We start from the raw sequence: 13,197 nt of genomic DNA, 5'->3' as shown, positions 1-13,197 counted from the left end.
TTGCTTCTATTTTTCACTCATGAGAGATAAAGAGATGATGTAGGGACAGAAACTGATGTTTTATTCCTGATTTCTTTCTCCTGTTTCTCAATTCCTCAGTCAAAATAAAAAGACTCACAAATCATAAAAACTGATTATTTTTGATAATTACTACAAAATATTTTTTTACTGTTAACATTTTAAAATCATTAGCATTTTAATTATAAACTCATGGCCTTACAAATGCATTTTTATGAAGTACAGGCAAGTCAGGCAAGTCATTAGTTCCATATCCAGAAACTACTCAACAAATAACAATGTTAAATGATTTATCTTTTAGCTAACTCAGCTCCTTCTAGAAGATGCATTTTTAAAGTAGCAGCAATGATAGATAGGCCCAGTACAAATAACAGAGATGTTGACACACAATAATGCTCCGTTATCTAAACCGCCCCACCTGGTAATTAAGAACTAAACAACTGCTGTGAAATACTTCCATGCTCTAAGACACTAAGAGCTCTGTAGCACCTCAGCTGCTGTCAATGTTGCCCATGCATTAGTTCCAGCCATTTTCCTACATTACAGTTTTGGTGGGGGGGTGGATTTTTCTCTTCCTTCAGACCTTATAGTAAGCCAAGTTGCTCTGTTGTGCCTTGCTAAAGTTAAACTTTCGCAGTACTTTATCACCAGAAGAACATATCCAAAATAGATTCTATGAATTTGGTTCTAAATCCCCTTGGTTTTCATTTTATCAAGAAAGACCTGATATAATTTTCAGCTCTATTATAATATATTTTAATGTCCTTCCTGAGTTTTTGACATTAGAGAATATACACAAAGTTCAGTTGACCTATAAAGTGATTTTAGTCTAGTACAGTAGAAGGAAAGCACACATATAATTAACACAAAGTACCAAAATATGAAAGGGTATGTGTGTGTGTGTGTGTGTGTGTGTAAATATATTAATGGTGTAGCTGTAGCAGTTGACCTATGTATATCTGAAAGTGGGTCTCCAGAAGTTTTTAATTCTTGAAATTTCTCCAGTTGAGTCACACGTACTGACTTTTACAGAAAAAGAAAAAAAAAAAAGTCAAATTTGTGTTTTTAAAACACATGACATAATGCTTCTTTTCTCACTTTTGTTTTTTTTTCCTTTTATTAAAATAAATACAAATTTCATGCAGATGCAAGTGTATATATTCTTATTTTATACTTACACACATGCTTTCCTTTCTGCAATAGAGGGAGTTAAAGTAGGCTAAAGTGTAAGCAGTGTCTTCTGTTGGATGATATGCTAGGAAGCAACAGAAAATAAAGAAAGAGGATGCATCCTCCTTCAGAAGTGGCAGTCGTGAAAAAAAGTCTTTGAAAGATACTGAGATCCTGACAGCAAATAAGCGTAAAGTAGGAAATCGGGTTAGACCCGATGGCTCCTTCATTATCTGAAGTCCTTCAATACCTAGCTTAAATTTTCCGGCACGTTGAAGGAACAGTGGTGCCTTTACCGCTAAAGTGGTAAATTTGAGAGTCCCAAAATTAATCAACTACCTTAAATTAAGAGCAGAACCGTGTCTCTAATCATGCCTCCTTCACACTCAGGAGGTGAGCTCCCACACTTTAATCCCACGTGGAAGTGGAAATTAGAAAAAAATTGTTTCCGTTTAATATTTAAGCTGTGTAACATTGGACCATGCTTTCCTTATATATATTTCCTTATGTCTGCCACCTCATAAACTGGTGATGTTACCTTAAGATATGTAATTTTTAATATATAAATATATTCTTTATGTTACTTAATAAATAATGCATAATACTTAATACATAATACATAAATAATTCTTTAATATATATATGACATTAATTTCATCATAGCTGATTGCTTTCTATGCAGACTTTACAGTGGCTTTCTAAATAATGATTTCTTTCAATTTTCATTTTTTATAGTTTCCTTTCCAAAGAAAGTTGGAAAACTTCTTCTTCCAAAGAAAGTCCATAAGTTTAGAGTTAGTTTAGAGAGTTGGTAACCACTGCAATAACTGATTAAGAATCAGGAAGAAAAACACCATTTCTTTTATGTAAGAAACAAGGTTATTTGTTTATCAACAGAAGCATTAAACAGAATTACTAGATAACAACCTACATAATTTTGGAATAATTGTACATTTCTCACAATGTAAAACATACGTGATTTCAACCACACATATCTGCAACTGATGTATTGTTTGAGTATATTCTCATCACACGCACTTTGTAAATGAAAGGCATGTTTCCAGCTTGGCGATGGCATCATACCTAATGATTCTAATGCTGATTGATTAGATTTGGTGGTTAGTATTCCACCAAATGCAAAATACTTTAAAAATAGCTCCTTTAACATTATTGCAACATAGATGCATTCAGATACTTATCAATATAACCTATTAAAAATCTAAGTAGAAAGTGCAGATTATGAACACTAGGAGATTTTGAGAATACTAGACTTGTAACATGGTGTTTCTCTTGTACTATTAATGGGAATTGTCAACTTTCTGGGAAAATACAAGGAAGAAATATTTAGCATTGAATAGTATTACATGTAAAAGTGAGAGGTGTGACATTTTTAGCTCTTCAGTACACATAAATCCTTTTTTGTCCTAGTATTTTGCTTCAATTAAATATTTTCGCTTACAGCTTCTTAGCTTTCTTATTAGAGAATTATCCTTTGTGTTCTTCATATGCAACTCAAAAACTACCTCAGAGACGTTTCAGTCCCTGGGATTCTTCTCTGAGACTTTTGTATTATCCATATTTCCTCCACACAAAAAGAGCACTGCTGAGAAAGTTTAGCTGCAGATGGGATTAAAAGGCAGCATGCCTTAAACCGGGATATGGTTGAAGCTACCATAGTGCTCTAGGTCATTGACAAGGCAAGCAACACAGAGACACTTTGTTTACTCAGAAAAAAATAAGGCAAAACAAATGTTTGCCCACTGGCATGAGTGCAGAAAAAGGGTAAAACAGAATTTCTTGCTTATATGTTGTTCTTCTGCAGAGGAGTAAATCTTTTCAGACTATGTTTTGTTAAGTGACACTTGGAAAAGGTGATTAACCACATAGAACTAGGATATTTTTCTAATTCTACAAAGAAGTTGTAGGCAATATTTAAGCTGTGTCTCTGATGAATAGCCTAATGTGCCCTGGAAGCTGTTCCACCTAAGTTTTCCTGTAAAATACATAAACTGCTCTGGTCAAAGATCAGAATTACATGTAGCAATTGAAGTTTTATGCTTTTTTTGGCTTCCTGAGAATCAAAATTTTTAACAGGTTACCAAGGAAAAATGAAAAGCAGCAAAGTTGTTTCTGCTTTCATCCTCTATGCTTAGTCAAATGTATATCAGCAGTGCAATGCTTTGGGGGATGACTAGAAACAAGGACAGTGTTAGTTTCTCCGCTGAGTTGATGACTTATGCTTGGCTGTTACGGTAAGCGTAAAACTGTGCTTGTGGTGTTCACTAGGCAGTACATCACAGGCACACATCACAGGCTAGACCCCGCTTGGCTCTTTAAGTGCACTTTCTCCTCATCTTTGCTGGCGGGGTCCCAAATGTTGCTAAAATGTAACAGTAAAATAATATTCCACTCGTTGTAAACATGACAAGATCCATTTTCAAATCCTCCTGACTATTAAATCAAACCCATTTATTAGAGGCAAAGACTACAAAAACTCTTTCTTATAAGGAATACTTGTTTCCAGATATATTTCTTTCAGCCTGTCATAGTCAGAAAGAACTAACCAGTTTTCCTAAAACTATAAACCACAATAAGGTAATGAAAACCAACAAAATAGAAAGCTATATGGAAAACTGTTTTTATCATCTGTGCCAAACCGGTCTGCAAACCATAAGGTGTGGGAGAACATTTTTGTTTCCTTCATGAGACATGACTTTTATCAAAGGACAGCAAGGAATTGCAGTCACACATCACAATTTGGGGAGAAAGTGCTAACAATTTGACAGAAAGGGGATTTATCCTCAGCAGGTGACGGCAGAATGAATTACTGCCTCTGTATTACCGACAGGCATCTCAGGAAGGAAAGTAAGAAAAAGCTATAGAAAGACACTTAACCTTTTATACTTCTTTTCCCCACCAAAACTCTGCATAGGTTCAGAGGATTTGGACCCCTGCTGAAGTATGGTGAGATCCAGAGCACAGTGGAGGCTGTTGGAGAGCTCGAGGTTGACCAGGTAACTCCGTCCTGCCCTTCACCGATGGGAACATTTTCTGTCACTGTTCACAGACAAATGCAGACACCCAACCACACTTTTGGCCCTTTATGTTAGAGCATGTAAAGCTGCTCAGAATTCCCCAGGCATTAGAAAAGATACCTATAATTTATGTTACCTCAAATAACAGAGGACTGCCCTCCCACTTTTCACTTCTCTCAGGAGATGGAGCTACCAGGTAGGTATGTGGCATCAGAGCTCTCCATACCTGGGTGCTTTCCACAGCTACACAGAAGTCAGGGAGAGGCTGATGTCCACGTCACGATTTGTTCTTCCCAGAGCACTGGGGTTTTCAGCTCGCCACAGTGCCAGTCTTCCCACAGATGACTCTGATCTAAAAAGTAAAGATTCTTAGTATTTCCCTTAATTTAAAGTTTATGAAAAAAATGCATTCTCCTGTAAAGTATTTTCCTTCTTTAGCACCAATCAAATTATATTTAAAGGGTCATTAACTTGTCCCATTTGATTAACTAGTCCTCTGAACTGGACTAGCCTTAGCTGGTATCAGTCAGGTGGAAAGTCTCATTTAATGCAGCAACCCTCAGTATACACTGTCACAACTCAGTCTGTGATACCAATGACCTCCTGGCTCCCAATAAATATGGGAAAGAAAATCAGAGCTGGCAATCATTTTAAGAAATACGTAGTCTTGCCTTATTAGAAAGGTCTTGGGTGACACCATAGCCCCAAACAACTTAGTAGTTGACAGAAATAACCATAAAAATGTCTAATTCAGTGGTTATACACATTTCCATGCAAGCTAAAAGTGTTCCCACAAGACTGATATATCCCTAGCCTTCTTCTGGCCCCCAGTGTACTTTTCCCATCATGATTCTGAGGAAAAGGGACCAAGGGAGGAGTAGGTGACTCAGAAAAAGGAAAAGTCAGTCTGAAGCTGGCTGCTACCATTCTTAGCACAAACTAAAACAAACAGTTAAAATAGTTGTCTTTGTTTGGAAGCAAGGACGCCTCCTCTGAAAACTGCTACTTTGCGAGCTGCTGCACCACACTGAGAGGCAGCAAAGCTGTCTTCACTGTCAGTAAAATTCCCCAACTGGACCCAAAGTGGGAGAAATACAGGGGTTTCTGGTGCTTTTTGTAGGCACTCTCTTTTTAACCAGTCAAGGTGAAATAGGTTTAATAAATAAATGTCTATGACTCTATGGCATCTATTCTCAGATGTCCTATTTTTCTCACAAAAACACAGAATGAAGAATACCAGTTAAATGAATTGGAGTCTTTCCCAGTTTTTCCTTCTAAATATTATGAGGTTGTTTGCTTCGCTCACACATGAACGTCTTCCTTTTCATCACCAGAAACCACTGAAGCACTCTCCTGAGCTCAAACAGCAGAAGGAACATTTGCTGGTGATGCTTGCTTACATTCAAAGTATATTACACAGAATTACAGCATACTCTAGACTGAAGATCTAACTGTGCAGCACTTATTTATACTAATCTGTATTCTCCCACCTGAATGTCCCACAGCAGTAAGTATGTGATTGGTCTCACTTGATTTTGGCTAGCTGAAGGACAGGCGGCAGACCCAAGCTACTCGCTTCATTGCCTGATTGTTTTATGGCAGCATGAATCCTTCTGCAGCAATTTATTTCTACCAGCCAATGAAGAAGTTTGGATGATTTTCCTATCCTGAGGTGTCTGTTTCAATCGCTAAAAATGGGGTGGAGGAATTCCACTCTGTGTTCTTAGGGTTATGAGTTCAAATATTTGGGCTTTGACTATTCATCATGAAAGAGACAGGAAGCATCGTTACATAACAATTTATATGCAAGTTCAATGTGGTCTTAAAAATTAAGTATTTAGCACCAAAACATCACAATGGTGTTGATGTGTTTAATTTTTCCTTCTTTCTTCGCTTCATAGATTAGCATTTATTTAGAGTTAATACACTTGTAATAATTGGGTAGGCTGGAAACAACAGACTCAGAGGTGAATGCTGCAGGCAGTGCAAGCATTACAACAACTGAAGTCTTTCCGATGATTATTGAATTAGCTGCAGGTGTTCAAACGCATTTATTTTAGGTAAGCAGCCTTCCTCTGGTAAAATCTGCCTCACGTCACAGTCTCTGCAGAGATAAGTGCCAAGGGAACGATGTTTATGCATTACAGGACATTATCCTCTCTGGGCTGCAAGGAGTGCTTCTGAACAAGCCACGGCAAACGTGTTCCCAGCTAGATGGATTTCTTGCCATTTCTCATCCACATCTCTGGAAAGGCAAACCTGTCATGAAAAATACTGATGAAGACATGAAGTTTGGGTTCAAATTCTGTTTGTTTTGTTTTGTTTTGTTTTGTTTTGTTTTTAATCTCTTATCGCATGGAATTGCTGGAGTACTTTATAAAGAGTGCTTTGTGTGTTACCTAGAACTGATGTTTTTCATTTACGAAAACTAAAGCTGCCACAGGATAAAACAATGATGGTCCTTGTATGGATAAATAACTACATACAAGGTAGGACTATTAGCAAGAAGGAACAGCAGGTGGAAACCAACCGCAGAGGGCCGGGACTCAGCTCCCCGGCAAGCGGGGCCCCCCGAGAGCCGTGCCCAGCTCCTCCCGGTCCTCACACAGACCCGCCTCAAACTCCCGGGCCCTTTTCTGGCCGGGCGGCGCTGAGGGGCCGGGCCGAGCCCCGCCGCCGCCGTTCCCCTGCTCGGCCCGCTGCGGCCTGCAGGTGGCGGCCCCGGCCCGGCCCTGCCTCGGGCCTTGGCTCCGGACCTGATCCCGAGCGGAGCGCGGCCCGGGGAGGGGGGCCGGCTGCGGCCCAGGGGCTGCCGGCCCCCGGGGGAAGGGACCGGGGGCAGCGCCGGGCTGCACCTGCAGCGGCCAGGCTGCGGCCTCCGCAACGCTTGGCGTGAAACCTGAAAGGCAGAAGGCTCACTTTTCCCTTCCCTTCCCTTCCCTTCCCTTCCCTTCCCTTCCCTTCCCTTCCCTTCCCTTCCCTTCCCTTCCCTTCCCCTTTTCCTCTTTTTTCCAAGCTGCCAGTGGCTTCTGTTTCCCCTCCCAACTAAGGCGCACACTTTTATCGTGAGACCATTCACTTTGGAAGAGACTGAGGGGTCAGTTCTCCTTTTGCTGCTGCCTTCTACCCGCTGCCTACACAAGCCCCCAAAGTGAGCAGCGTACCTTTCAAAAGCAGGATAGATTCATAAAGAAATAAAGCATTTTAAAAGAAACAGATTTCCGTAACACTGCTATAAAACTGTACGATCCTAGATCCAGCTGCTGCTTCTAAGGTCTTGCCCGTGTCTCTTCTGTGCCACACAAACATTGTGCACACGGGAGATGCCCCCTGATGAATGAAAACATCTGTATATTGAAAGCAATACCTTTTCATGCACATTTCAAAATTTCAGTGTGGTTTTCATGTTTGTGGGCTGAAAGTATTTGGGGGACTTTCTTTAGAAAATTGCCTCATGTATCAGAAAAATCATGCACACTTTATAAAGTGACCATAGTTATTCATATTCCTGGGACTGCTCTTGTGTTTGTCTTCTTTAATGTGTTTGAGGGCAGCCTTAATAGTGCCCTAAATAACTGCAAGCCTGGCAAAAAGAAAAGACTGAGCACAAGAGTGGAATCAGAAGGACAAATTGTTAATGTCACATTTGAAGGGCAGCAAGCTACTTAAAAGGAGATGCCCAGAAGATTGCTGGATGTGCAAGAACTGACATGGCTCAGAGCCAGACTTGGAAGTCCTTGATAACATGAAATAACAGGAGCAGATGAGGATGACCAGTTTACAGAGGGAAAAGAATGATGGACACAGAAAAATACAGAAGAGTTGGTGAAGGAACTCCCTGAGCATTAGCTACGCTATGAGTGGGAAGATACAGTTATGAATACATAACAAATAGTGTCCTCCAGCACAGGATAAAGAAGCAAACCACTACACTGAAAAGTCATGTATTTAGGCTCTCCTGCAGGAGATGGTTCCTATCACTCTCACTGCAATGCAAGTTTCCATTGGCATTACATGCTGAGATGTCCTGACTGGAGATTTTCACCTGCTGTAAACACGACGACACCTAGGACATACAGTAGAGATGAAAAATGGTGATGTCCCTATTGTGCAGGTCTAGTGATCAGCAAGAAATAGTTTTTGCTTCTCCTGAAGCAGTAGAAAACAGCTAGTTTGCAAATATCCTCAGAAACAAAAGGAAGATATAACCTTAAACAGACATGCAGTGTAAAAAGCATAGGTGTTTTGTGCACCTTCCTGAGAGGGTCAGACACTGTGAGACAGATGCAGGCATCTGCAGGCTCTGACAGACACTCTCTGGCTCTGCAAAGCCTGCGCAGTATGTGGATATAGTTTACAGTCATGTCCAAGCCACAGCAACCATACAGATAGCCTGGAACTAATGTGTAGAGAGACACCCACTGTCTGGCTATGTCCATTTGTAATGAAATCTTTGTACACTACCTATACGCTTCAGTCTCAAAGAATAAGCATTTTCTCCCAAACGAATTTAGATCCAGTTTGAATACCCCATCAAATGGCATTGCAATTCTTCATGCTTTTACTTCAATTTCCAGTTGAAGGCACACAGATTTCACAGCATGTTATAGCTCCTGATGTGCATCATGTAGGACGAGAAAGAAAGAGGGCTTTCCCAGGAACTCTGGCATCCTTTTAGTTACCTAGACAGGTAATGCTGATATGTTCCAGGTATTATCAGGCTGTCCCAGCAGTACAGCTTATCAGCCGTGAGCTGATATTTTAAGATACTATATTTAATGAATCTGCTCACAACTGTTAATCTTAATTCCAGGAGTGTGTTCCCCACACAGCCAGTGAAAAGACCGAAGAAAAGACAACTGAAAGAAGGTAACTAGTCTGAAGTTCTGCCGAGATTTTGAGCTTTCTTTGTACATCTGAGTACGAATGAAGCCTGCCTTCCCAGACAAGTGTCCGTATCGCCGCAGGAGACAGCATGGAGAGTCGCCTTCAGCTGGCGCACATTAGGCATGCATTTACAAAAGCAGAAGTCTGAATATTTATATATAGCATGAATTAGTAAACTCTTGAACAAGTCAGTTACTGTGGGAAAACATCCTATAAGTTTCAACGGGCTCTGGAAGTAGTGCTGCAGGAAGTGTAATTTATTCATTGTTAAAATCTCACAATGTCTGCAGCTGTTCTTACATATTTTATTGAGAGGAAACTCTGCAAGACTGGAGAATCAATACAGAAATATCTTTTTTTAAAAAAAAAAAAAGGAACTCAAATGTTTTTTTTGAGATCCACATTTCTTCTTTTATCAGGTTCTCATTTTCATTTTCTATTTCAGACATAACGCGCACCATCAAAAGGATCACAGTTGAAATTTAAGTGGAAAAACGCACGCCCATTTTTACTTAAACACTTAAGAATGTGTCTTTTCTTTTCATGGTCTCTTTCTTCTCTCTGCCAAATATTGATCAGCAAATATCGATTACTACAAACCTTGTAAAAATGTGCAGTGAGATAGACTGTCAAGCTCACAGTCATTTTCAATATGATTCACAAAGAAAAAGTGTTTTCAAATCTTGTTATGTTTTAGGTGAATAGGATTCCTATAGAAACACATGCTTCGTATATATTTTTCCAGTCCCATGTATGCATATATTTAGTCCAAGTATTTCCATGAGTCTCAAGCAAAATTCTTTGGCAAAATGCCCTCAGAGTGAGAAATCAACAATTCCCAGTTTCTGAAGCCTCTATTACTGCCTGCTCTGTCGAGGAAATGCCTCAATTTAAGCACAGGGCTTCTTCATTTGCAACCTGAGAAAGTCAAATACATCGCGAAGAACTGTGTCAAAAATGTAAATGCAATCATCATTACACTTATTACTAAATAAGAGGGTATTGCAGAAATATCTAAATAGCATATTGCAGTAACCATATAATGAAGATTTGGTGAATTTAACAGTTTTAAAACACACACACACGCACAATTAAGTTTTGTTTGTTTGTTTGTTTGTTTAAGATACCGTTAGTGAAGGGAATATATAACATATTCAGGGCTAGCTAAAAATTTCTCCTTGGTTTGGCACCTTCAGAAGTGGTGCTAATCTTTCATTTACCTTGCAATCTTTCATTGAGTGAATTTACTCAGTTTGTTGAAGACTCACTCAATGAAAAGAAAAGACTAAAAGAATATGTCTCTGAAGATCTTCAGTGCCAGCAATTTATCAAGTTCCGTGACTGCATCAACTTGTGTTCTTGGCCACATGAATTCATCTACTTTTGTTGCTTCATGTGCAACCTTGCAAGCAAAAAATGAAAACAAAATGCAGAGACTTAAAGAAACATTTGTGAAGTATGAAAAATATTTTGATTTTAAATTGAACTACTGAGGATGAAGAAGGAGAAGGTGACTCCCACAATTTTATGAGCTAACAGAAGTTTTATATTTGCCATCTCCGTTTTGTACTTAGGAAAACAATAAAGCTTATTGTGAATTATACTGGGATATTCAACCAGCTACATAAAGTCATTGTTCAGGAAAGGAAGGACTAAAACTACACAGCTTTAGAAACCTTAACACTAGGAATTTGAACTTCCCTAGTCATTAACAGAATTCATTGGTTATTTAGGTTTGGTCCTTCTTCAGGTAACATTCTGTGTATGATATTTAAGAATTTTTAAGGATGTTATTCTTAACATGTTTTTCTTGTCTGTTAAACAAAGTGTTGCTGTGAAAATTGCTCTTCATTCTTTCACACATGCAGGTCTCAAAAAGCACACAGCTTCCTAGCTCTTCCTTATAAAACAATAAAAGAAAGCAAGTTAATTTAGTATATATTTACACATTGCATGTAAAAAAAGTAAAAGAGGTACTTTCAGACGGGGTTATTTTTAATTAATCTCTGTGTAATCTATATAAACCGTGTACTCTATTTGTCAGTAAATAATTTAGAATTGTTCCTGTTCCTAATTTCTTGCCTTCTGTTTGATGATGTATGTAGCTATGTAGGGTGTTAGATTACCTTCAAACAATGAAAATATTAAAAGATTTTAATGTAATTAAAGAATGAACTAAGAAAGAGACAATATGCTCTTATGGAGTGAGTATAATTTCTTTCCTCTCTTGAAGCTAGTTTTCTCATTTGATTTAAGTATAAAACAAATAAAAACACATATTCAAAACGAACCTGTTACCCTGCAATTTTCCCTTTTTAATCAATTATCTTTTTTTTTTTTAATGAGTGTTCTAAAAATTTCTTTGTGTTTTTCCAGTTACTTGTAACTTCTCAAATTATAATGTGATAGAAAGAAATCACAAAAATAATTCCTCAGGTTAAGGCATTCAGCTGTAAATTCCATGTTAGTGTGCACAGATATGCACACAGTTATGCAAAGGGTCGAATAATATGCACACTAATTTCACATTTATATGCAGAGAATGTTAGTCCTTGTCACATATTATTCTAGATGCATAAAATTAAGTAACCAATTGTACTGATTACAGAAACAGCATCCTGACCAACTTCTGAAACGAATTTCCAGTGTCTCGGTCTTTTCTTGATCTTCAAAAACTGGAGAAACTGCCTCTTGCAAAAGCAAGATCTTGCCTCAGTGAAGGGCTGCAGACAACCGATCGGCTGGATTTGCCTTCTGACAGCATTCCCCTCGGCTTTACCATCTCAAACTGTCGCACACCTTAAGAAGCTGGAAAGTCAAGATGGCATGCAAAGGTAATGGAGAGGGCTGGTACCTCCTAGAACATCAGAAAACTGTAGGCTTCATAGGAAGACTGTCTGGGAAAGGGTAAGAACATACAAAGAACAAGAAGAGTGCCAGGAAAGATGCTGTGGTGACTCTGGAATTTACTTAAGAGTCTAAAAGAAAATAAGCTTAAATTAATGGTGGCTAGACTTAATACCTTCTGTATTATGTAAGGCTCCAGTTGTGTGATCTTCAGTCTGGCCTTTATTGCTCAGTGAAACTCCATATGAGTTAAGTTAATTAAGCAGATGAAGCTGTGAAACTATCAGCTAAACTATGAATGTTTTGCGGGGAGAGTGCAATTACATTTTTGCAGAGAAAGTGTAGCAAATGTCAATTATACTTTGTGTTTGCATGGCACTGTCTGCAGTGGTAAAAATGACCACTAAAAAAAAAGCATTCCGGTAGACAGATAGAGTTCCTAATTATTTATACATGAGGGAAAATGAGATATGGAAATTAATGTAATCTCACAAGTCCTTTATGAAACTCTGACAGGAATCTCTGTCACCAGGTTTCCAAGACTGGTTCCACTGCACATTTTTCTTTTAAGTGCACACAACTCTATTTATCACTAAAATGTCTTACAAGTTAAATGTTAAATATTATTATTTTTCTGTTGGAATCTCAAGAAGTAGAAGATGAAAGAAGACGAATTATTGTAAAAGGTAGAAAATAAAAATGCAGACACTATCTTTCGGTTTTGTTATTACTATTAGGTTTTGCAGTCAATGTGACAATTTTTTTTTAGTTTGTGTGTTGATGTGTTTGTTAAGTCTGCCTAAGAGCTCTTGTCATGGATAAGAAAGCTGTTAGCTTGACAAAAAAATTGGCATCCGGAAGAGGGAGCGGAGACTGGAGTTCATTGAGTAAGGATTTGGGGGCTGAGCACAGAGAAAAGCTGGGACTGTTCTTTGCAGGCTTTGGGCCTCAACCATAAAACCTTTAACGGGAGAAAAACGATGAGTTTTCTATGTCATGCCCTGTGACAGTATTGCAAATGTTCAAATGGCAGAACCAATTGTGTTTTAAGCTGGCATTTACCTTCTTGATGCCATTTACATATTGTTCAAAGAAGCAGGTGTCAAGGTTGCATCAGGACCAGCTTACAGCATGGGAACTAGGCTCTAAGTGCCTTTCTGCTCAGCTTTGCAAGAGTTCTTTATGCCTCTCTCATTAGCATGGCATTAGAGAGTCATTCCAAAATACATTAAAAAGCATG

This window comes from Anser cygnoides, chromosome 2, assembly GCF_040182565.1.
Source record: "Anser cygnoides isolate HZ-2024a breed goose chromosome 2, Taihu_goose_T2T_genome, whole genome shotgun sequence".
NCBI lineage: Eukaryota > Metazoa > Chordata > Aves > Anseriformes > Anatidae > Anser > Anser cygnoides.
This window is presented reverse-complemented; position numbering follows the sequence as displayed.